The sequence below is a fragment of the Zeugodacus cucurbitae genome, chromosome 5, assembly GCF_028554725.1.
Source record: "Zeugodacus cucurbitae isolate PBARC_wt_2022May chromosome 5, idZeuCucr1.2, whole genome shotgun sequence".
NCBI classification, from domain to species: Eukaryota; Metazoa; Arthropoda; class Insecta; order Diptera; family Tephritidae; genus Zeugodacus; species Zeugodacus cucurbitae.
Genome location: NC_071670.1, coordinates 74,265,758 through 74,292,912, shown reverse-complemented (window position 1 = coordinate 74,292,912; position 27,155 = coordinate 74,265,758). Strand labels below are relative to the sequence as shown.

General features: G+C 40.7%; 1 protein-coding gene across 4 annotated transcripts in view; it reads left to right on the top strand.

Annotated features, from left to right (window-relative positions):
* Positions 1-27,155, top strand: part of LOC105212812 (teneurin-a) — a 224,497-nt gene that overhangs the window by 49,980 nt on the left and 147,362 nt on the right. For 2 of the 4 annotated variants that reach the window (XM_011185101.3, XM_011185100.3), the window contains exon 1: positions 5,680-6,483. The exons of the other annotated variants lie outside the window; for them this stretch is intronic. The gene's annotated coding sequence lies outside the window, so the exon portion shown is untranslated. Of the gene's footprint in view, positions 1-5,679; positions 6,484-27,155 lie in introns of those variants that run through there. 4 annotated transcript variants of the gene reach the window in all.

Sequence of the window (27,155 nt, the reverse complement as noted above, 5' to 3'; positions counted from 1 at the left end):
AATTGCCATTGCCTAACTCGCCTTGTCCATTTCATATTTGACCATTATAGTGGGAAAGATACTCAGCGCAAACCCTCGGTAAGTCACATGCGAAGCCATTTTCATTTAGAGGCGCAGATCCGAATACGAGTTGTGAGTTCTTGAAGAAGTTGCACATAGTCAATAGTTGCTGCTCTAAGCTTGCAGCTTGCGTTCAAACGTTAGCGGACAATGCAATTTCACTATTTTGTTCTTTTCTATTCACAACGAAGAAGTTGATTTCGAAAAAATATTAATAATCTCCCATTGAGTTTGATTGGGTTTTCTTTATGTAGGACAGCGATATGGCATCTCGTAAGGTGGCGACATTTCCGGGAGTATATAACATTTCAGACACCTCGCTATGCCTTTGGGATATTGTTAGAAACACAGCGAAGTACATAAATTGGTCTTTGTAATCGCTTTTGTTGAAGTGCTTGTGAACTTGAAATTGATTATTATGTTAGCGGGATATAGAACACTCTCCTTATTATTTAATACTATCTTAAACTGGAATTGATGAACGATCAGAATAGCAATCCGTTAAGGGTTAATTAACATTAGAGCAGATGAACAATGTATTATGCCAATCTCCTGCTTTAGCTCAGTATTTACACAAGCACTCATTCATTTGGTTTTCCAACTCTTCTCACAGCTGCCGATGCTCGATGTAACGAGCTACTTCAGAAGGTTCCATCATGTATGACCATCACCATCGCGTGGCAACTGGAACATGATTGTTGGAAGATTCTGCAGGCGGACCTCCTAGTTCAGGAATAGAATCATTTTGAATTTATTCCTACACCATAATGCTCATAAACGATATGTATGTTGCCACGTGTATTCTATCCCACGTGCTCTATTCTCTGCCCCTCACTTGAGTTTGGAAATTAAGCCGACCATACGTATGTTCTGGGAATACGTTTCTCAGACTAAACCGAGGATTAGCGACGGGTAATGTACGTGCTTGCTTGATTCAAAGCCTCCATATTTTTGCGCCTCCAATAGCTGCCACCACAAAGCTTTGCGATACCATAGATCAGCAGGCATTGTTGCATTCGCAAGGCATGAGTGTAGGGTTGCAGCGGTAGTCGAAAAGACGAAAGACGCAATTCATTACAATAATCCCACGGCTGAGCAATAAAATTCGAATGTTTCCACTTCTGCTGTCAACGCAGTGCAACCGGCGTCAGACAAACGATGCAAAAAGACGAAAGTCGCAAATGCATTAACGGTATCATTGGCCATGAATGTGAATAGGCCAGTCGTCCGTTCTTCCTCTTGTGGCATGTTACACTTCAAATGTATGCAATCGTGTTGCAAGAAGGCTAAGAAGAGCAATGTCCGTTTTGGTTTTCGCTTGCCGTTGCAGACGACAAGGCCTTGCCAGAGCGCATGTAATATTTTCCATTCAATTGAAATGCGCCTAAGTATTTTTTGCTTGCTGTCCCGAGCTGAAGTTCGCATAGCTCAGAATTGCAATGAATTTCTATAAATTCCGGCCGAATAAAAATTCGTATGGATCGAATATTTGCCAAAAGTTTAGGCACAAATTCTTTAACAGTTAACCATTCTAATTCTAATATTTTTTTATTCCAATACCGATTTCAAATGCATTCGCACGCACACATGACATACGAAGGCAACGAGAGCCACCTCATCCTCCAACTTCGGAGCCATCAACATTCTTACGTTTCTTTCTGTGTGTGTCTTTTAATGTACAATGGTCTCTTCTATCGCCTTCCCAAACACATATGCAGAAGGCACACACACACACCCGCAACATTCATAGATGCGTAGCTGCCTCCCATCCATTCACCGCAGCCGGCCAATGATTCTTCAATTCTTCTCAATTCATCTTCGATGCTTTAGCAGTTGCATATTTATTTCCCCCCCTTCAACTCGCTCCGATTTGGTCTTTCGCCTTCCAACCACCAATACAATGGGCGGCTGGCGTTTCTAGATTGCTCCTGTGCCGATAATCGGGTTTTGTTTACTTAATTCCAACAATATCGTTTTTTTTTTGTGCTAGACAATTTTACATGGCATTCCTCTTTAATGGGTAACAGTACACTGCACTTGTGCGTATGTTGTTGTTGTTGGATCGACTTTACACAAATATGCCGTATCATAATTGGTAAATTCATACTCGAATAGGTTTAAGTCCTATAAATGGTACGAAAGTGCACAATCTTCCTCCCACATTGAGCCCATTGGCTGACCGAAGTCTTTAGCAAGGAGTTCGCCGTTCGCCTTCGCATTGAGTTGGCATAAATTATCTGTAAACCGATAATAATATGTATTTGCTAATGTCCTGCAATGAACGACTATCTATGCCGCTTAGCCATCCCGGCCTGCCATCTGTTGATGCCGCTGCTGTTGCTCGCTAGAGTTACTCTGGAGGGCGGGGATGAAGGGGCACTCCTCGGAGTGTGTACCATTTTGCTTCTAATCCTGTCTGTATGCAAAATACCGAGCTTAATACCGAGATATCCCACTACAGCACAGATGGAAGATTAGCCGAAAGTGGAGCAATTAGTATGCGGCGTTTGCCTTTCGTATGGATAAATTGCCAATATGTAAGTGTATATAGAGACGTATGGCATATTTGGTTCTGAATGGATTTGTCGGATTGTCGATGCGCCCAATTAGGAATGCCCTTCCGTAGATGTTTACTCATGAGCTAACATGTCTTTTAATATTCATCACTCGGATTAGGCGTATTTGAGAGTTTAATGCGATAGAATAATAATTATACACAGTAGACAGCACAGCAACGAAGCGCCAATGATGCCGGAACATGCTTCAATATTTATGAAATAAACGATGAAAAAATCTTGGACATATCCACAGTGGAAAGCCCAAGCCACCGCTGAGTTCGCGCAATTCGAAGAGTGTAAATCGAATAGAGACATTCTTCATGTTGCCTCAGCTATTCTGCTCGCCATGCCAAGGTGAGACTCAGTATCAGCCTATAACTGACTCACGGCGGTGTGCGCATGCGCAAGAGCCTTGCGCTTTCCAGCTCCGTCTAAGTGGCTATGTGTGTCTTGTTAATTCGACTCATTTATCTTCATGGCGTCAACAAGCACACAGACACCAGCACCAACTCGTTGTGAGCTCATAAAAAACACAAAGCAAATAAATAAAACAGCGAGCCCAGCTCAGTGAACAGCGTGTCTGTGTTTATCTTTCACAAGGTAATTTGATATCTACAAATTTCGAGTTGTTAATTACATTTCATAATACTTTACATACTACATACATCGGTTCATCAGTATTCAGCGAGAATATGCACACGACTTTCCCCGGAGCTTGAGGCGCATATTGTCTTATGGATGCCCGTGTTGGCCTCTCAGCTGATCTCATGCTGTGGTCAGCGCCGCCGCGTCGAGGCAACAACATCTGCCGTAAATTTGGTGCAACGGTTAGTGTTCTGCCAACAGTTTATGATGCATTGCTTTCAATTTTCCAATATTCTCACTGTTGCCGATGCATCTCCATCTCACTACATTCCCTTCCATTCGCTTTTGGTGCCTTCACACTTCGGAGGGGTGTGAATTACACAACCGGTTTGTGCTGTCGCAGCTCATTATGGATGACCAAGTACAGTATCTATTTGCCGTTACTTGAATTAACATCGACAATTAATTTTTTATCTCTTGGTTGACACTCCTTTGTTCTTGCGATTCGCTTTGTTTGTGGCTGCGCTTTGCCAAGTAGAATCGTCAAAAATTATAGAGCGGGATAATCGCTGTAGATTTCAATTTTAGCTGTCAACACTTGCCCCTCTTGAGTCTATACTGATCCTATTATATGCCTGAAAGCACTCATATTTTTTTCTAATGTGCCCCTGAGGGCTTATTAAGTCTTTCCATCATTTTAATGCGCAGCCGTACTGAGGGGAACATTCAAATTTGGTGTTTTGAATTTAGACGAAGACCTGATCACATTTTCACTCTTTGCGTCATTTCACTATGAGTCTTAAGCAGTTATTTTCGCTCGAATATACATATGTATATCAACATGTAGACTTACATATAAATATGAGTCGCTCAAGTGGGAAGTGTTTGCGTCAGAACTAATGCTCAGCTCACGCTTCGAACACTGAAAGCGTGAATGCGCCCAACAGGTGAAATAGTTTTCTCTCAAGTAAATAGATTTGGCTACGCACTCATTTTAATATATGTACTATATATCCATATCTGTATACGCATCCCCACATACTGGTATATTATATAACTGCTATAAAGCAGCAGAGTTCCATTTTATGTAAACCTAGCGATGAATGAAAACAGTAAGGAACAGACCCTTGTAGCGCTAGTGTTGAGTAGATTTGTACCACTAACCCATCAACTGGTATAAAACTCTTTACTCGTGAAGATAATAGAAAGGACTGCAGAGCGCTGTTAACTCTGTTCTCTCTGGGAAAACATGCTCCCACCAAAGAACGTATAACAATATTAATAATATTATTATACGCTCTTTGCCCACATTGCTCGTAGATATGTTGGAGAACTAATAGCAGTAAGGTATTTTCTCTTCTTCTTTTCTCAACATTTCACCGCTTCTGTTCTTCTAAGTGTACAGCATAACTGTTATACTTAGGAGCAAAGGTATAATGAAGATGGGGGTCAAAAGGCAGTAGATGTTATTCAACATTTTCAAAACAATTTCTAGTAGAGGTTCTGTAGTTAACAGAGAATGAGAGAAAGCGAGAGTAACGAGTGCCAGCAAAATATTATTTATATAAATGCAGTTCGTTCTTCCAATATATTTTAAAGAATCAGAAATGTATATTATATTTCCTTATTTGTCTAATAAGATACTCTGTAATCTCTTTATAACGGATTTAAGGAGTTGAACTTTCATACAATATTGCTAAAAGTTCTGCAGTAAGAATTTATTTATCAACCTTCAAACAGCTGAGCATTTTTCGGCTCGCCATACAATGCTCTTCGGGCATTAATCGTTCGGTGGAAGAAAGTGGTTAGTCCATGTTGGGTGCGGTGGGAGGGTTACACTCGCGCGCCAGTACATGCGTACAAGTAAACACAAACAAATCGTTACAAGCCTATCCAGCGAGCAAGTCAAGCGTTTGCCATAAGCCGTTGAAATTTGTATCTGCCAGATACGCGACGAGGCATAATCGTTCAAGTCTTTGTATGTAAACATAGGATAGTCAACAAAACACGACCGTGCTCTCTCAGAGAGCACGCTTGGCAAAGAGTCAACATCAGTGTGAGCAGCATAAAAAGTTAAAAAATCGTAATTCGGCACTGCAAATGCTGTAATGCAATCGGAAACGATGTAAGCGAAAAGCGGAAGTTCGTGGATAAAAACAACGGCCGCGCGGGCAAACCAGCTGAGCGCTCTTATCGCACAACAGAATAAAGATACATGGAACAAAGTATATTGCATCTGACGCGGAGTGCAGAGAGCGCTGGAGAGGCGAGAGCAGCCAATTGGATTGTAAACAGCACGACGATGCCGACGTCGACGACAACGACCATCAGATGCCACTACAGTGCTTGTAAACACATAAACAGGCCTTTAGCAGACGTCGTGCTGCCGCTGCCACTGCCGGCGTCACTGCCACTGCCGTCGCCGCTGGCGCAGTTTTGAGCAACTCAACAACTCGGTTCAGTTTTGTGTTATTCGTCGGTTCGTTTGGACGCGTTTCGTAAGTGGTGGTCGCGCCGCTGCTGGTCGCGCGTTTTCTCTGATGCAAGCACAGTTTTCAGTAAAATTCAGAAAAACTGCAATAAATCTCAGCCTGCTATACGGCGGCACCGCGTGTGAACAGGTGTAGCAGCAGCCGAGTTGTGGCATGTGCAACAAATGCATTTAGCACCGACACAAAAACACAGATAAATATATGTGCGATTAACGAAAAAGATGCTACGAGTGTAAACGACCAAGAGGCAAGCTAATTGTGTGCCACACAAACCATATCTCCTTGCACTTTGCCACCGATGGCAGTAATCAACGCGCAGTCAATACGAAATATTCCAATTTGTGCTTCGCCAAAGCCTCAGTCAAAGTGAGAGTTCCGTTGAGTTGTGTTGATATTATTGTTTTGGTGAGTTTAGCGAGTGTGAAAATAAAGTGCGAAACGCCATAAAATGCAAATGCAAATATCTCAGTGATTACATAGGCAACTTACGAAAATTCTTGTGGCAGCTGACGAGCTGCGTGTGTATCTATCAGTTTGTGCTACAGAACACGAAAAATTATCGAAAAGCAAAACATGCCAAACGAATCAAAATCGAAGTGAATTGAAAATAGTCCGAAATATTGGTTCAGTGTCTACATAAAAACATACCTACATCAAAAGGAAATATAAAATCTGAAGATTAACATATTCTTACGAAACGAAGACAAGCGGATAACAACGATAATATCGAGTACAGTGAATTCGTCTTCAGGTCGAGGATCCCTACCCGGAAAGCTTGATAAATAAATGTAGGTCGATATTATTTTTCATATTGTACCATTATTGTTGTTGTTGCAAATGTGTTACAGTTGCAATGCAAAACAAAAAACAAGAAATATCAGAAACGTAAGAAACACAAACACGCAACAACAAAAATAAACCCATCGTAGTCGCAACTCTAATTATATCCTTGTATTATCCTCGAATTTTGTACGCTGAATGCTCGACAAACGCCGCCAGCGTTGCTCCGTACAACACTGCATTACAATTCTCGACGTAGCTCGGTAATCATTATCGAAAACACGCAACAATAGGATATGCCCACGCGCGGGCTTTGGTTGTCATGGCGTTTCATGGGGGGGCTGCTGAAGCAAAAGTTTGGTATGAGCTCATTTAGCAAGACAACCGATCTCCCTCGCGCACTTGCTGCTGACGGTGCCGTTGTTTTTAATGAAAATTAATTTTACAAAATTATTGTTCGAAAGTACCCGGGGCGGCGAATTACAGTCGATAAGCGATTTTCCGCTGCACGCGAAAGCATTTAAGCGATGGAGAAAGCTCCGTTGCGAAAGCGAATATTTATCGAGTGGCCGCACATTTGCTTCTCGACTTGCTGCGGATTTCTGCAGATTGTTTACGAAAATTGAAAGAACTCCAAAAAAGTTTTTCCATTGTTTTTTTCTTTCTTTCTGAAAGTCAATTCTATTTAGTTTAGCTATTATTCTGACAAAAAAAGTCCACCATCCGGTCTAAATTGCATTAAGAAATAATCTACTTGTGAACTTATTGACTCTCGACAGCATTGCTCTAGTACATACATTTAAAGAGACATAGTAACCCCGTATCCAATGCCGCGTTTATTTTGTTTACATTTTTCTACTAAATATTAAAAAATTAAATTTATGTAAATTCGATTTCGATGTTGGAATAACCAGTGCTAATAAAAATAAAAGATAGTGTGGATTTGGATACAATTTACTCGTAAATTATGGCATTTGAATAAAAATTTTATTTCTGAAATTTATTTTCGACAAATGTTTATTTTTCCTGGACATAATATATAGGAGAGTTGGACAAATCGAAAAAAAACAGAGTCTAAAATCTTTCCTGAATTAAAAGCTTTTAACGTTAGCCTTGTTAGAGAAATCGGCCTTAAGCATATGTTGAGTAGTTTTGAAAAGTGTTTTTATTCTTCATGGTAAAAATTATGTGAAAGTCGAACGCTTCAACGCAAAACAATTGTCAAATGTCTTTGATAGTTCTTGTATCCTGTAGTAGCACCACTCAATATATTCGTTTTAGTAGTGTTTATCATAGTGTTAGGTTGCAACAGGAAAGTGTTGGCCGTCGGCAAACGATGTAATGCCTAAAGGGTTCATATGTACAATGAAATACATGAAATGAATTACGGATTACTTAGTCTGCTTCAGTGACAAAGAAATTTATTTCACATATAATATACAAAGCGTTTTCTAAAATTGGTCGGAGATGGGACCCTGTCTATACCTTGAGCAATTGACACTAAAATGAAAGTATTGTATCAGTTTTCTTAAATGAATGTGAGAGTTAAATGAAGGGAAGAAACCGCGTCTTATTTTATGAAGCGTTTTTTTAATTAAGTGCTTAATCAATATGATCGTACGGTCCACAGAATAATTTACGGAAATCTTGACACACTGAGTTTTAATTGACTTTTCTCATTCGCTTCTCTCTCATGAATGTTGAAATGTAAAATATTGTATTGCCCGAAGTACCTGATAATTTAATTTTTACATGTGAGGAGAAAACCCCTCTGTGTGTCTTAGGACGCTCGAAGTGATCGCAGCTGCTACCTGAGTTCCTCAGATCGAAGCATAGGCACCTAAACAAAAACTCAGGTATGCTGTAGAAAGAAGACGAGGCAACAAAACAGAATAACAATGCAAGTAAAAGTAAAACGTGTTCAAAAGAGAACACGAAAAAAACAGCAATAAAATGTGAAATGAAACACTTGTGTTGATTACCTTTGTGGCACGAAAACAGTTCCATGCAAAACTAAAAACAAAACTTGCAACAAAACATATGGAAAGGGAATCGCGGAGCGCAGCTTGGAGACATGACAGGGTAAAAATCCAAACCATTAATAATAAACGAAACAAACAACAACTTAAGCGCAAATTAGTAACAATGACGGAAGGACGTCACAGGCGGACATACATTCGCGCAGTGTAACACACTTACATACATTACACAAGAAAAATGTGGCAGCAGCAAATGCTAAATGGAAGTACCGACGGAGAATCCCAACCGACGACGCGTCAACCGAGGCATTCGGTGAGTTAGCTTGTCTGGATGACCGTGTGAATTTCGCAACAGATGAGAGGCAGCTACCTGAACAGCTGGATGAATGAAGTAAGGGAAGCATGCAGCGAAAGGAATGGAGAGAGAAAGAGCTGAGGCGAACACGGGTCACATAAGTATTATGTGCAGGCGCAGGGTAAAGAAGACGTTGGTGTAGAAGACGCTGTCTATCTCGACAGCAACTAAAAGTACGCGAGGTGATTTATGATGCTGCAGAATATGATGAAAATGCGGCACAAACACACAGAAGTATCCACCTAGGAATGTTGACGGACGGACGGACAGGCGGTGGGAAGGGTGGCCGAGGCGCGCAGATAAAGTAGATATAAACGCATCATTGGGGCAAATGGTATATTATTTATGGTGTTCAGGGGGAAGGAAAAATGTACTGCACTTGGTCGAAGGTGGACTTGAAGTTGCTGTTACAGCATCATGGGTGGAGTATGTGACGTATCATTGTTGAAAGTGTGTTTCTAATCGAAATACCTCCAAAGACATGGTTGCAAATTTTTTGTGGGAATACGTGTCCGAATCTCCTCTTCCCCTTGACAGGTTTCTACAAAAATCACTCTGTTCACATGTGAGAATGTAAAACCACTGATTTCTTTGTAATATTTTTATACTGCATCTCAACGACACCATGTCAGACTTGCCATACGGCAGAAAAAAAGAAGAAAAATAAAGTGCAGCTTCATCATGTTCGAGTAGCCAGCAGCGTTCGTCGACATCAACGTCATCATTTTCTTTGCTGCTACTTGTATTTAATTTGCCACTTCGGTCTGCACAACATTTCCAAATTGTGGCAGCCACAAGAAGCACTTTAACGCGGCGAAGGTGCAACAATGATTCCGACAGCAGTTTTTCAACGCTTTGCAGAACTTAACGTTCCACAATTTGCCCCAGTTCCGCTCTAACCACCACCGTCCCATTTACGATATGTTGCTGTTGTTGGCACTTGGGTTCTTCGTTGTTCCACTGCCAATTGTTTACGCCACCACATGACCACTTGACTTCTAGAGTGCTGTGTTGTGGTTCTCCACTTGTTTTGCATTCTTCGTACTCGAGGGTGAAAGCGGTTTGCCACCGATTTGCGCTACAGTTTTGAGCATTTGCATTCCGCCGTTGCGGGTTTCAGTGACTTTAGTCCAATTAAATGCATAATTAACTTGGCGATGCAAGTACCAGTTAGAATTGACTTTTTCTACGGACTTAGAAATCTGACTTTCAGAACCTATTGCAGTTTGAGGCATTTTTTGACTTCAGTAATTATTCTCATAAATAAGATTACATGAAAATGTCCAAACAAGAGAGCGAATGGTGTGAAAAACTTGGCTACACGGGCTGCGGGCAATTAGAATGCTCCACTGGCAGCAAATGCTATAAATCTTCCTAAAATTATTTCAACCCACAAGTCTAAGACTCCCCGAAAAGTCTGATGTGGAAAATCTATACGAAGCATCAATCTAATGCTGTACAAAAATAAAACAAAGAAAAGTAATAAAATTCGGGAACGAAAACATAGACACGGCCGAGTGAAAGCGGCAAGCCAGTATGTAAGCGCCGATTTTTATCTACTAACCAAGCGTAACGGCAGCAAACACTTCTTAAATCACTCGAACGAGTGAAGTGAGGATAAAAGCGATACAAAGTGGTGAGCACAAGCAACACTATGGCGAGGGGTGTGAGTTACGGTGGCAACGAGTACGCGAAACACTTCCTGCCACAAAGCATAAATTATACTTCCAAAGTAAGAAAGAAGCCGCAGCAATTGAAAACACCGCCGCATCGCATCGGAAGATGATTTAAAATAAAATATACTCATATATATGTATATGAATAAAGGCGGGGTAAACGGCTGAAATTATTTTCTTTTTTTTTTTTCAATATTTCCTTATTTATTGAATCTGCTTGTTTTTAAGCCTAACAACAAGTTATAAAATCTTAAATCTATTTAAAAGCTAGACAAGCTCAACCAAGTGATTGAGCTGTATTGGTGAAACGTTGCTCTTTAGTACGCAGGCATATCCCTTCTTTTTAGGCGTGTTTGATCGCAGGAATGTACTAAAGCATTAGCCAATGGGTTTGGGTGATCTCGGAGTTTAGATATATATTTCAATCTGCTGTCCTCTACTTCTTTCTTTACCATAGGGATACCAAGATCTTTATGGATATTTTCATTGCGCATGTACCATGGTGAGCACGTGATTGATCTAAGCATTTTCGATTGGAACCTTTGTATTATATCAATATTAGTTGCACAGGTCGTACCCCACAGTTGAATGCCATACATCCAAATCGGCTTTATAACCGCATTGTATAAAAGCACTTTGTTGTCTAAGCTAAGTTTAGAGTTTTTATTTAAAAGCCAATTTAAATTTGCAGCTCTTATCTTCATGCACGTTATTTTACTAGATATATGTTTTCTCCACGTAAGCCTTCTATCTAGGTGAATACCAAGATAGGTAACTTCATTCGCTTGGGGCACCAAAATATTGTTCATTTTTACTGCCGGACACATTTTTGGTCTTAGAGAAAATGTAACGTGCTTGCACTTTTGTTCATTCACATTTATACGCCAGTTTGCTAGCCATTCTTCGACAGAACTTAAGTGGTTCGCCAATATTCTTGATGCTATAATGGGGCATTTGTTACGACTCACTAAAGCTGTGTCATCCGCAAAAGTTGATGTCAAAACATTATTAGCAGTTGGAAGATCAGCTGTATATATGATGTATAGAGTTGGGCCTAAAACACTGCCCTGTGGTACTCCAGCCCTTATTGAACGTTCATTAGATATAAAATCACCTACTTTTACAGCAAATTTTCTATTTTTTAAATAGGACTCCAAGGTTTTATGCAATTGGAAAGGTAAAATTTTTTTAATCTTATACAAAAGTCCTTCATGCCACACTTTATCAAACGCCTGAGCCACATCTAGAAATATAGCAGAACAGTACTCTCTATGTTCGAATGCCTTCCTAATTTCGTTAGTTATTCTATTTACTTGCTCTACAGTGCCATGTTGTGCACGAAAACCGAATTGGTGCGTTGGTATTACCCTATTTTCATGAAGGAAAGGAGACATCTTTGATAGTAACACTTTTTCAAATATTTTAGAAAGACAGGGTAGAAGACTGATTGGTCTGTATGAAGACGGCTGTGTCAGGTCTTTTCCCGGTTTATCTATCATGATTATCTGCGACTTTTTCCATGAAATAGGATAGTATCCGAAACTAAAAATTGCATTAAAGAGCAAGGAGAGCACTGTTGAAGCAATATTTGGTAACTCAATTAGCATTTTTGGAGTAATATTATCGTGGCCTGACGATTTTTTTGGATTAAGCTCTTTTATGATACTAACAATTTCAGTAGTTGAAGTCTTAATAGACCCAAGTGATTCGTTTGTGGTATTGTGGATGATTGGCAACTTAAAATTGTTCTTTGGGCAATTTGATTGAAATACCTTTTCTAGGTGATTTGCAAAACAATTTGCCTTATCTTCGTCACTTCGTGCCCAATTACCATTTGACTGTCTTATAGGCATGTTGGAATCTACCGGTGGCTTAAAAGACTTTTGGGCTTTCCAAAGAGAGTTTTGCTTGGTAGAATTTGGACACAGTTTCTTTATATAATTTTCAGTGCTGTATTCTTCCTCGCGTTTAAGCGCTTTTTTTAACTTACGTACAGCAGATTTCAGTTGAAGCTGAGTAGAAGGAGAGCGATGTATCTGCCATTCGCGTCTAGCTCGCCTTTTTTCGTTCACAAGCTTTTCTATTTCATTATTAGTCATGTTTCTAAAAACCTTAATTTTTCTTTTTGGTGTTGCCAAGACAGCTGCATTAGTTACTACATCATTAAATTCTTCTATACTGTTATCAATATCTCTTCCTGTATTTATTTTTAAATCTATGTTAATGTGGCTACTGATATATTTTCTATATTTCAACCAGTTTGTTTTATGAGTTGTTAGAGAAACTTTCGGCTCAACTATCATGGGCTGTTCGCATAACTTTATTAGTACAGGAGAATGATCAGAAGATAAGTCAGTACATGTATCTACTGTTATTAGCGATCTATCTATGTTTTTGACTACAGCAAAATCTATTAAGTCTGGTATTTTGTTTCTATCACTGGGCCAGTATGTCGGCTTACCAGGAGTTATTATGTCAAGGTTATTGTGCTTATTTATAATAGTGTAGTACAGCTGCCGTCCTTTCGGATTAATAAGACGTGAGCCCCAGTACATGTGTTTTGCATTGTAATCTCCACCTGCTAGAAATCTTGGACCTAGCGTTCCAAAAAAGTCTTTAAATTCGCAATCTGTAATTTTAAAGCGAGGTGGACAATATATAGCAGTTAGATTAAGGTCAGCACCCCGATTTTTCAAAGATATTGTTGTAGCTTGTAACTGGGCTGTAGCATGCGGTTCTAAAGCGTGGTGGCTTAATCGATTTCTAACCAATACTGCTGTTCCACCGTGCGCCTTTCCATCTGGATGATTTGTAGCATGAAGTCTATATCCCGGTATAAAGAAATTGTTCTTATTTGTTAAATGAGTTTCTGATAGCAGCATAACATCTATGCTTTTTTCAGTCAGAAATTGTATTATCTCCAGTTTGTGTTGGTTTATACCATTGGCATTCCATAAACAAATATTTAGTATACTCATTTTTTAGATAATAAGGTCTGTAGCATTTGATTTTGTGATTTGATTAAATCTTGGATCATGTTTTGCATGCTAGACATAAATTGTGTCATACATTGAGTAAGGTTTAGGATCATATTTTCAATACCTCCATTAGGTGGATTTTGGGGTTGTTGCATTTGCACAACGCTGCCTTTTAGCACATTTGCATAGCTTCCTTGGATAAGACTATTCTTAGAATTACCAGGTTTCGAACTCTGGTCTGTAACTACTATATTTTCGTTACGAGGGATATTCATCATTTGGTTACGACGAGCTTGAATTCCCAGCGATAATTTTGATTTTAAGTCTTTATATACAGGGCAGCCTCTGTAGTTAGCAGTGTGATTTCCTCCACAATTACTGCATTTTTTATTTGTATCCTCTTTTTTAAGAGTACATTTTGATGTTGGGTGTAAATCACCACATACCACACAAACACTGCGTAGAGTGCAATAGGACTTGGTATGCCCATACTCTTGGCAGTTGGTGCATTGTACCGGACCATTTCTTTTATGAGGTTCTTCTACGGTAATTCTACGATGTAACAAATATTTTAAGTTGTATATTGGATGGGTTTCATTCCTTTTAATTGGGTTAGAGTTTGGCAGCAATTCGACTTTAAACATTGGTTGTGGTACCTTATTTCTATTGAAAATATTTACTACATTTTTAATTTCAAAGCCGCATTCTTCAAGGGCTTCTTTGACATCATTAGACTCTACCGAAGACTCTATGCCTTTTACAACAACAACTAGGCCTTTCGAGCTCTTCAGTTGATAAGAATAATAGTTTTTATTGTTATTTGACAAAAATTTCACTATATCCATAAAACTTTTCTCAGTGTAGGACTGTATTTTAGTTTCATCTATATTGCCTTTTTTCAAAGGCACTATATGAAAATTGTTAGTACCTACAATTTCACTTAGTTTCGCAACAAGTACATTAGAGCTACGCTCTCGCAAATATATTGGCGGCGGCTTGGCATTCACGACTGTGGTGGTACCCTTCGCATCGTCGTTCGATCCATTGCTTAGTATGGCAAATCTGTTGCCATTTAAAGTTCCTGGCTTATTTGTATCAAGCGTGGCTGGTTGGAATTTTTTGGAATTGACCGCTGACTTTAAAGGACTTGATTTCCTTTTAATATTGACGTAGCGGTCAATACCAATCTGTACAGATGGTGTTTTTCTTTTTGGTACATGCTCACCTTGCATTGTTTTTCCCTTTGGTGTCCGCTCGTTTGCTGGTACCTGCTTGCTAGCTATTGTCTGCTGTTTTGTTGTTGTGCACTTGCTGTTTTGTTCTGCTTCTGTTGATCCCTTCTGCTGATCGGCAGAGCGCTTCGATGACTCATCTTTTTCACCGTTGGATTGTTTTTTTGTTGGAGCAGATTGTGTAGGCTCAACAAAGCTGAAGTAAGCATTCAGAGAATGCCTACGACCTTGCTGTTGAGGCTGCGCAGCGCTCATGTTTGTTTTTCTTTGTTTGTTTTGCTCACTTGAATTTTATTATTTTTTATTTTTATTGTTTGTAAACTTTTTTGTTTTAGTATTATTTTTGTTTTGTTTTTATGTTTAGCTTTTGATTTTCCACAGAACTTGTAGTTGTTTTGTTATTTAATTTTATTTGCTTTTAATAATTCAATTAAATCACGGAGCGCATTAAAACACGTCCGTACTCTTTGAATGCTCACAAATGTCGATGTGAAGCGCTGAAATTATGAAGCGCTTAGGAGGCACTTCATTAATTTATTCCAATCTAGCGTGCTTGCCTAATCGCCAAGGCGAAATGGGGGCGGGATGTTGAGCGAGGGAAATTTAAAATATAAACTCCATAGAATGCGAACGAAAGCGAGAGTCAAGGCCGCATGTGATGCTGCCGCTCATACACTTTGACCAAAGCCTCCAAACGAACGTAAATTTTTGCTTTTCAAGCGATTCGCCTTCGCAAAGAGAACAAAATCTCTGAGGCGCTGTATTTTTTTGAGTCGTGCCACCAAAGTTCTTGAGGCACAACAGTGCAACCGAAGCGTGTTGATTAATTGCTGCTGGCATTTGGGTAAGGTATTATGGGGGGTGCATTTGAAGTAATTTAAGTTAAGGTACAGAAGCTTTTCATTTTCTCATAAGCAAAATGCACCACCATTTTCTCAACTTCAGCGACCATGTTGTCGCACTGACCCAGACCGAGCAAGGTCGGCATACGCGATGGCCAAACCAGCGGAGGAGCTAGGAACTGCGCTGAGTGAAAATCGCATAAATAAATTTTTGCGCTGAAGTCCTGAATTTTTGTTTCACAATTCATTTTCCACCTTCGCTGCCCTTTGCCGTCGCAGCAACCTTCCATTTCATTTAATTTTAGTTGTTTCACTGCCTTCTGGTGTTGCATGGTTGCGCTGCTGTGCTGCACGATGATACCAGTAAATTGGGTAATAAAAAGTGAAATATTTTCCAAAGACGATAAAAAATCACTTTGTTTTTCTTGTTAAAACAAAGAATGCGAACAGAGGAGGAAGCAAAGTCAAAACGCCAGCTACAACAAATACTTACGAAACGCTACGCTCGTGCTGTTTACACAGTTAAAAATATGTTGATGAGTTTCGAACAGTGGAATTTATAAAAATTTAAACTACTTTTTGAACTTTTGTCGTTTAAAATCATTTAATGATTTGAGCATGGGATAAGAAGATGAAAAGGGTCATTTATAGACCATATTGAAGTTCTCATTAACCATCAATTCTATTTTATCATAAACTTTTCAAACTGTCTCAAAAAAAAATTGTAACGAACTCCGAATAAAATTTGTAAAATATTTCTAAAAAGTCGACCCATGGACCGCTGATGCTTCTGAAGACTCATACACTTTTTATAAGTTAATTGTGAGTTTTATGTGATAACAGCTTTCAACGTTTTCTAAAAAGTTTTTTTTGCAGAAAAATGTAGGTCCGTCTGGAAGTAATTCCTTACCTGAAAGTTTCCCATCTTAAATAGTAAGCAGTGTGCAGCTAGTGCAGCTCTACTCCCATCTAAATAAATCCTGTCAGAAACTGTATCAGGTTCAATGTGAGGTTTCTAACTGTGTATGGCGTTTACACTGGAGAAAGAGGACACACAGCGACGGCAACAATAGTAGCTGTTGTAGCCAGGACCGCAACTTGGCAGCAGATTCATAAAGCGGTGTAAAAAGCGTAAAATATGTCAAAGCAAAACGACCAAACCATAAAAACATAAAAACACAGAACACAGAAGGGAAATAAAATAAAAATTATTTGCGTTGTGTTGCGCCACTGAGAAGGGCAGGCGCCACCAAGGGTGTAGCCGTACGAGTATAGCTTGCAACAGTGCCACATAATTCATACGCACTCTGCGGTTATGCTCGTTGTTGTTGTTTCTTCTTGATTTTATGATTATTTAATATGCAGATTTTAAATTTTGCTCTAAAATTACGAATATGAAACAAATTGCGCATGCTGCCATGGTGTGTGTGCCACGCACATAATTTGTGCTGCATGCGGTGTCAAATGAATCACGTGATGAACGGCTATAAAGTTCACGATTCAGAGATGAGAAACGGCGTAATACAAATACAACAATAAACATGTGGCACACACTAGTATATGTATATGTGCGCGAGGGCACACATAATATATCATGGGCATGAATTTCGGGTGACAGGCGATGTCAAACAACGCAAATCTGTTCTGTTCATATTGCACGTCCGAAGAAATTAGGTGCAATTGCTTTGCCACACAGCGTTTTTATTGAGCTACATAAATCCAATAATGCAACTCGGCAAATATTTTCCTACAATGCAAACATATACGTGTGTGTGTGTGTGTGGAATCCTAGCCGCATTCGCTGCACATCTGCTCATTTACAACAACAACAGTAGCAGTGCTAGACAACCCTCGATGAAATGTATTTCGCTCTCAAGTCGTATGTGTATGGATGTGTGCGGCGACCAATGTTCGAAGTCGAAGCAGTGCACCCGCCCTGCGCGTTGAGCCTTTATCAGGCGGCGGCTGCGATTTGTTTCGATAATCCTATACAAATCCACGGCGTGTGCGTGTGTGCCGCCGGTTGAGGTATTTAAATAGTTTCGCCCCAAGCAGAAATATATTTTCTGAAGTGATTGACAAACATTCGCCGAAATATTGTCATATTAAGAAAATCAAATAACGAACAGAATGTGAGAGCTGAATGCACCGGGGTGTGCACACGGCTGAGTTGAGCCAGGGAACGATATCCTTTTTGAAGGTATGGAATGGCTTATAATTAAGTTGCCTCCTATTATGTTATATTTCTGATGTAGAGAGTTTCACTTCGCTTCAGTTCCAGACAAACTACATCGCAAATAGGCTAAACTAGACGAATTTTCTGAGAGAATGGAAAGGAACTTTCTATATTTCATCAATATAATGCATTTTTTTGGTCTCTGTTTTCGAAAAATAAAGACTAAGTCGTGTTTTTTCGAGAGAACTTCAATACATGCACTGAAGTCAATATTATAAATTTTAGAATCTCTCAACTAGAATCTGATCACAACTACCGTCCTCTCATTAAATACATAGTTTAAAGAAACATTTTCATGCTACTTGTAAGCATAAGAGGTCAGCGCACTTCTTGTTTTCCTGAATTGAATTGTTCTTTTATGTACTCGTATGCGTAAATATTAGAATGGTTCTGATTATTTCTGATGTATATTTTTCTTGTGTATCGCTATATGTATGCCTGTTGTTTCTGTCCTCGAAATAGCCGTCTTCACTCTTAATTGCCTCTTCTCAGTATACCTGAAATGATAACAGGGCATGGGTGCACATTCAAAAAAGGCTATGTGTGTCCCACTTTTTTTTAAGATAGTCGTAGTAACAATGGTGTCCATTTCTAAGCCGTCTCACTGTTGTCTTTTCGCAAAGCAAAGCAAGTACTCTAAATGTGGTTTTTTCAAAATGCTTTCAGCTGATCGGCGATTCATTTGCAGCGATGGCCGATTTCGACAAATATGTGTGGTGGCTCGTTCGTATGTTTTTTGGGCGCTGGTCACAAATTGTACTTTGACACGCTAGCAATTGCCCAGCCAAACAAAGATTTTTCGTCACTCGCTTAATGCGTCGCATATTTCTTTGTAGTTGTTGCAAGAGTTTTTCGTTTTGTGTCCGTTCATATTCAACAGGGAGACTATTTTGTGGAATTGCTATCATTGTTATTGTTTTTGTTTTATTTAATTGGCATTAGTGATGCTTTTTCATGGCCTTCCGTTGGCCCCACCACAGACACTGATTTCAGGCTAATGATTTCCCGTCCACGTGGCTTTTTTGTCACTTAGAGGCCGCTACTTGTGGCCTTTTCCATTCGACAGATAATGAGGCATGCCACTGCTTCATCGATTCATGCACGCAATAGTGAAATTTTCACTGAGAGATTGCGGAACAAGAGGCAGAGCGACATAGAGTTATGTTAGGAACATCACTTATATAAAAGTTGCGCAAATTCAAAATCAAACGGCAGTAATGCTGGGCTTAATTGCGGCCACAAGTAGAAGGCCTGGCGTAGAAGTGTAAAACGACGGCAGCGCAGTCCCATCCTATTGACCTCAATTGCATTCATTAGTGTTGGCCAAAAACTAAGTTGAGATGCGCTCGCAACAAATTTGACCGAACAATTTGCCACAATTTGTGGCGCTGCCCTCTTTAGTCGGTGCTTATGATAGTTTAGGAGGGCACCAACACAAGTTCGGGCTCGGCATGGACGTGCCGTTTTTCATTTCGAAATAATAATAATACTAACCCGAATTTCACTACATTTGCGCCTTCATCAATTGGTGGCAAGAGCGAAGTTGAAGCTTTTGGGGCACGCAAAATAGTTGGCCGCCGTCCATCGACGCCGAGTTGCATTCCAATATGCATTATTATGCATTTACTCACATATAATTTGGCACAGATATTCGCGAAAACAAGCGTATATATGCCACTACTGTTGTTGGCGGTTTTTTATTTTCAGTTTTATTGCATTTTAAAATTTTTATTGCTTTTCGTTTTTGGTGAAAAGTTTTCAATTGTGTGGCGTCACTTTTTGATTGCTATGTGAGTTTTTTGCACCGAGATCGCCGAGCAAATTCACAAATTCATAGCAAAAGTTTTCAGCGCCCGCGTCGGAGTGCCCGGTGCGCCCAGAGATATGCAATGGCAAATGCAAAAGTCATGGAATGCAAAAAGTCTGACAAAACGAATGATCCGAAAGAAAGCCAACATTTTGTGCTTTTAACTTTCGCTTTGATTTCGAATGCCTTCTTCGACCGCCCTACCCACTCCCCTCAGTGTACGTAGCGTGTGTGGCCTGTGCGAGAGCGCGTGATCCTCCGCTTCATACTGGCTTTGGCTGGCACTAGGCGCGCTCTCGTGCATTCTATTATCCTTGCTATGACAGAAAAATGAAAGTTTAATGCGTTTGCCAAACACAATTTTCGCATTTTTTCGCACAAACAGATACACAACACGCACTCTAGCGCCTCAGTCGAAGTTTGGAAATTGAATTTTATTCTTTTTTTGTTGAGCTCTTTGTTGTTGTTGGCGTACAGTGCCTTTAGAAGGCGTTCACTACTTGCATTACACGCCTCCATCCCCACTTATATTTGGTTCTCTGCCCAGGAACTGTGTACGTCTGTGCGGAAAATGCATTCTATATGTTGTTGTCGTGTGCTTTTTGCTTCAATTTCGGTTTTGGTCTCGATTTTTCACTTTTTTACATTTCGACACCCTTGTTTTCGTCTATCCCGTCACAGTTTTGCTGTTGTTTGTGCATAATAGTTGCTGTCTCCGAGTGCTCGGCTTAAGCCAGTCTGCAGTTGGCGACGCCGTTGATGGAGCCGCAAGATGTGGCATTTAAAGGACAGACACTGCCGCAGACCTTTGGGTATTCTGACGTTGCTGAAAGTTTGATGAACTCAGAGTACGGGGTCGGTGCTGCCAAAGTACAAGCGGACGAGTGTGGCGACAGGCGGCGAGGTGGACAACTAGAAAAACAAACAGCAGGGCGTTTGTATTTGTCGATTTCCACTGTGATGGAGAAAGTTTTGCAACCTATGTAGCTGATGCCGGGGAAAGTTTTAAATTGAAAACTATTCCAAATAGATTTTGGGTGGAAGTGCGAAAGGCAAAACGGACGATAAAACTAACGAAAACAAAGAGGATGAAATGAGCAATTAAATGTAATTTCGAAACAAAAATTTCACAAAAATCGATAGGAAGCTTCGGCAGGTAATAATAATCGGTTGAAATAAATAATAGGTCATCTTTAAATATATACAGGCGTTTTGCGCAACGGCCGATAAATGGACTATGTACGGTTCTCCTGGGTAACCAGAGCCACTTGCACAACACCACCCACATACCTTACAGCAGAGAAGTTCTGTCGCGCAATAAATAAATCTACACCCTCGATATTGGATGCCGAGCGTGTCCGATGAATCTAAAGAATGGTAAAAGCAATCATTCGTTGTGAAATGTGAGCATAATGAATGGTGCTGCCGCTGTCGAACTGGAATTTCCGCTTATAATCACCAATTAGTAATGCCTCACAGACAAATATGCCGAAATCGCTTTAGAATCGAAAACAATACAGCAACAACTAAAACATTGTTACTGCATACTTCAGGCGTTACAGCAACAACAACATGGGCGAATACAAAAGTACGCGGCGTTCCAACAACATTGACAAATTATTTGTAATAAATTCCCAAAATTAAAAAAGAGTCTTTAAGCAAATGGCACAAAGACTACGAAAGATACTCCAACGAACACGCACATACACTTATATATATGCATGTAAGCGCGTAAGCGAAGCATCGCAAGCAACACTCGAATGTCATTAGAATGTAAAACTAAATTTAAAACATTTCATTCAGAGATTATGTATGCGAGAACAACAACACCCGAATGGGGCGCGGACGGCAGCGAATGAACTTGTCGCATGCGGCGGGCGAAGACGAGCAGACGGCAAGGAAGCCATTGGTCTGCCTTCAGCTCGCTGCTGTGCCCGCCGGCAGCCAGCACGACCAGCCCAATTTATTTTCGCTGTAAATGCGCGACGGAACTCCCAATGGGACAATTTACGACCGAGAAAATGGCAAAATTAAATAAAAATAGCAAAAGTTCGTCCGCGGCGTCTTCGGCTGCGCGTGCATGTTTATCTTCATTCGAGTTTTCATTTAGCTACCGGCAATGACGGCGATGATGAGCGTCGCTGCATAGGTGTACATTTTGGGGCGAATCAGAAAGAGAAATTACCTTCTTCACAGCAATTGGCCATTGGGAAATGCGCAAATCGCTGATCAGTCCCCAGCTGCCCAGGTTGTTGGCCGTGCGATTTTTCGCAAATCGGAGCTGTGTTTGCCTGTAGCATTTTGGGCAGTGAACCTTTGGAGAAATCGGAAAACTAAATAAATTCCGGGCATGTTCGCTCCCGAAATGTTTTCAAATCCAAGCCTTTTAATAAATCTTCGCCCAATTGCTTAAAGTTACGAACCCGTTTAGTATCATTAAAAGTCTAAGAATCCAATAATATTTCTCTGTTTATGTAAATATGGGCATACGTACATACAAGTATGCAAGTTATTTATTTATAAGTTGAAAAATTTCCTGCAGTCTCTTAAATTTCCAAATTAACAACCAAATACACTCGGCTAACCGCAGGCGGGTAAATAAGCAAACTCGAAAATATCTATGAACTCACCACTGTACATGCATATGTACATGGGTATCAATGGTGGCAGGCGCACAGATGAAGTAACAGCACTGCCAACAGCCCCGAGAAATCGGTCTGCGGAGAAAGCGAACGCCAGCCGTCATTCATAGATATTTAATTAGCGTAGGACCCCGGCTGATGAAGGGTGCGCATTTACAATGTATGTATGCCAGGCGTGTTAGCAGGGCCACTACGCCACAGCGCGAGGCAACGCACGCCAGCAGTCGAGGCGGGCCAATAAGCACATACGACGGAGTAGTCGTACATTTTGCGCAAAAAGCGAGCGGCAGGAGCACGGACTGGTGGCAGCGGTGACTTCAGAAGTGTCTAAAAGTCAATTGCGAAATGCACATGAAAGATACTTTGGCGCGACTTGCAAAGGAACACACCGAGCAGAAGATGAATGAGTGACTGTATGCGCGGCTGAATTGCTCGCTGCACGATTGGAAGCAAACAAATACACTGTGCAGCAGTCGAGGCCGTCTAGCCAAACGAAGATAGGCACTTCCTGCCGGCAGGTTGTCAGAGCGGCCCGCACGTCCCATCGGTCGGCTGTGACGCAAGCTCGAGTGTCGGCAGCCCCGAGCGGGCGGATTGGATTTCTTGGTTGAACTGCATGTGTCTCCAGAGAAGCGCTGAAATTTTAATTGAGTAGCAAGCGAGTGGCTGTGCGACACGTTGAACTCACAGCACGCGAGATGCTGCAGCTGTGACTGTTGCAACTGTGACTGATGCCTTCCATGCATATCGTAGTATCTTCCATGCCACATTTAACTTCTGTTTCGCTGCAGCTAAAAGCAAGTGGTGGCGAAGACAGATCCTGCATTGATTCGCCCGTCTCACACACACCCACTCGGCAGATGAGTGAGCTCTGCGCGTTTTGTTGCGAAGCGCTCGGTGTAAGTGTTTATGTAACTTGTAGCAGTGGCACTCTTAATCAACTGTAAAATTTAAAGATATAAATAGCACAAATTACATTTAAGTAAACACAAAGCCGCGGGAAAATCGACGCGCTGTCATTTTGCGTCGTGTACTTCTGCATGTGTGATGCTACATGCCTCATATGAAGTGCAATAAAGCTATTACGCCAATGTTTTGGTTCTTCATTCATTACAGTTGCCTTTTTCATCGACTTTTGGTGCTGCCTTCCCAACTATTTGTATTGCATATGGAACCATCTTCACTATGTTTGTTTACCCAAAGCCCATTCCCAACACTTTCAGATGCTTCTCCATCATCGTTCATCAGCATCCTTTACTCACATATTCCCTGACTTCACTTCAGCTTTGTTGAGATACTTTAGTGCACAACACATTCTTCCGACAACAATAGTCTTTACTACTTTGCAACTTCCAAAGTCGCTTCTTCTTAAGACATTCGCCCTCTCGTCTTTCCAGTACACCTCCGCTTACAAGCATTTCATCCGACTATTCATCCGTAGCCGCTTCGGCATTAATTCCCCAGCTCATGTTTTCCCATTGTCCTTTATTTTTGCTCCATTTCTTATTGCTTGTATTGACTTTTGGTTGAGGTGTTGTTGTTGTCGTGCCGACTTGGATATCGTTGCAGCTCAAGCTGTGTTTCACTTTCTGCTCACATTTCGGGTCGTCGCATTTGAATTTAAAGCTTCCTGCTCCTCCCTACTAGCTAATGATTAGTTAAATTGGCTTCAATTGAGGAACTCAAGTCCCAAATTGAAACTAGTTACTGCTTTCAGCAGCGTGTGCTTCGGCTTTAGTGCTACGCACAGTGTTTACTACAATCGACGCTGTTGTTGTTATCATTACGTGTCTAATTGAAGTGTTTGAATCGTCACTCGTTGAGCAGCTCGCCACTACATTCGGGTTATTGTGTTCGACTCGTGTTCGTGTAAAGTTCCGCCTTACGTTTTCTGCTGCAAAGAATGGAGTCTTCGAAAGAGAAAGGTCCAAATACGTCGACGGGGATTTTTTTATGCTAAAGAGACTTCGAAGAAAAGTACGATATAAGTGGTCAGCTTGGACACTTTTTGTTGTTAAATTTTTGTGAATCTTCGGTCCAAGTAGCATGTGTACGGTACTTATTTATATTGATGCCAGTGAAACCCTCTCATCCGCAAAATACTGTTATGCTGGTCTCGTTTGAAGCTTTCAGCTATTTGTTATCCTTTTCATTTACATTTGCCTTGAAAAGACTTTTATCACTCATTCTTTCCATTTGACAAGTACTTAAGACACAACAGAATAAGAAACGGGCTACGTGTACGGGTGTGTGTAAAGAGACGCATAAATCATATTATGAGCTTTTAAAATTCTACTTCGCTTGTGCCCCGTCGTATCTGCGACTAAAGACTCAAGCAGGCGCAATTCACACACACACATTAGCACTGCAGAGATGAGCTTGCCGAAAATAAAAGATAACAACAAACAGAGTGAAACGAAAAGGACGCTTTGCAAGTAGCAGTCAGCCGACGTTCCACATTGCGCTGCAGCAAGATTATAATCTGCTCAAGACGCTACATAAACATGCCACCAAGGCATGACACACGCGGAGGACGGACGGGCGAGGGTGTTGTCTCTCGAGTGACAGCAAAGAAGCGAGCTGAAATGAAAATTATTTACGTATTATAATCAAAAAAGCATAAAACTCTGAGATAAAAATGCAAAAGGAAGGAAACCAGATAGATCCACGCCTAAGTACTTGAGCTTTCATCCTCTCGCGTATGTGCCACACTTGACACCCTCTTGGAAAAGCTGTTAGAAGACAGTACTCATATCTTCTGGATTCATCGTGATGACGGGTTGTGATGAAATTGGAATTTCCTGCTGGGTGTGTGTGCGAAAAGAGCGTTGTCTTCGTATTTGCAAAATTACTCATGAATATAGTGGCATAAGGAAGTGCTAAGCGCTGAAAAGTCACTAACGGTATCCGCCATTGCTGATAGTTGCCTCAGTCATGTACTGTCTGTAGAACGGCCGACGAGAGCTGGTGGCAGGGAGACAGCTAAAATTTACAAAATGCTGTGTGTTATTATAATATATGTTGAGAACAAAAAGTACTCGCTATATGCGTGATCTGATGGCGCGGGGGAAAAAGTTGTACAAGAAAGTGGCAACAAGGCCACTCCAAACAATTTCGAGGAAGACAACACCCCTTTATATACGTTAGCCACTCTAAGTGTTTAAGTTGTAACAACATAAAATATCAATTTGTAAATCAAACAAACAGCAAGCTGAGAAAGTCGCGGCCAATGAAATTCGGAAGAACCACAGCTCGTACCCACAATTGTCTCGAAATCGGCTGTTTATTTATTTCTGCGGCTGGCGTCTGCACCAACGACACGTCTGCATTAATCAACTCGTCGCCTTTATCGACAAATTCACACTTGCCGCATCTTGCAGATACAATCGACGCCCATGTCGCACCCATTCGCCACGCTGAGAGATGATGGAAAAACGATAAAAGACAAAACGAAAGCGTCGACAACAAGCGGCCCGAGCAGCGCTGCGCTTGATTAGAAAAGACAAGACCAGCTATGTGGATCAATCGACGGCATCTGACATTACACAGAAGTTCAATTAATGCCGGAGCGATGCGCCCAGATGTAGCGACGAATGCTTTATTCTTTAAGCCGACACGTTGTCTGTCCGAGCGTTTTACACACGCTGATGCGCATAGATAATGGACAAGCTAAGCGTTTGTTGTGTGGAGCTTTATGGCTGCTGCCGTTACTTTCCGCGCAGCGAGACAAAATGGTATCAACTGCATTTTATTAGCGTAAACTAAATACTTCAAATATCCACGCGCCGCGTCGCTGCCAAAGGCCCACTACGAAACAAACCCAACAAACAAAGAACAACATTTAAATAACAAATTTAAATCAATTTGTATGTGGAACGGCGACCATTCCAGAAGGCAAACAGATCAGTTTCACCGCGAAAGCCCGCACATCGCCCGCTCTTCGTCCAACAGCGAAACGAAAATTACTCCGCTTGGCTTTCATCTATTACTGTATTTATTTATTTATCAACTACAACAATAACAGCAACAATAATTCTTAGTAACAATAAATGCGGCTGGCACTCAATGCACCCATTGTTGCTTATTTGTGGCCCGCTCCAAACTCCAACTCTAGCGATTCCATTGCAATGCCCACCGCTTTGCATTGTTGCTGCTTTTTTCAATTGGCGAGATGAATACATTGGCTTTGTGGTTGGCACTGATTGTGTATTTTATGACCTCTCGGTGCAGCAGCGGCACCTCGTTCGCATAGTTTCTCAATTTTCTACTGTTTGAAGAATTTGTCAAAACATTTGTGGCTTTTTATTTTGCCTTTGTTGGAGTCTACATATAATTCTTTTATGGAATTGCTTTCCGCTTTAATATCTCATAGAAAATATTTATAATTTCAATCAAAAGCACCTTGCCACAATTATAACAAACACTTTTTCAAAAGTGAATGTTACGTTTTAGCACAAAAAGTTTCATTCTTTGAATGAGATTGTAAGATGTCAGGATGGTCTCTCTCAAGACTGGCTTACGACAGACTTAGTATCTGCAATTGCCGCAGTTGCCGGTTTTCTCATGTCACTCAATGCATTCATTTCCTATCACATCTTCACTTCTTCTATCGCATCTCCACATTTTTCGTTCGTTTTGTTGCCTAATTTGTGGCCGCAACATTAGCACGTCATCAAGAGCCGTGAAGCACATTCAAATTATCAGCAACACACATAAAAATCGCCATTAAAATTGACAATAAAATTGTTGAAACATTTTTTATTTCTTGTCTCCGAAAAGCAAAAGAACACGACAACATAAAAGATCACTCAATTTGTTAAGCGAAGAAGTGACAAGCAAATTGAAAAACGAGAAAAATAATGGAATTCTGGTATGCGGCATGTGGCATGTGGAGCGAACAAGCGACATGCAATAAGTGTCATGTTGCTGCAGT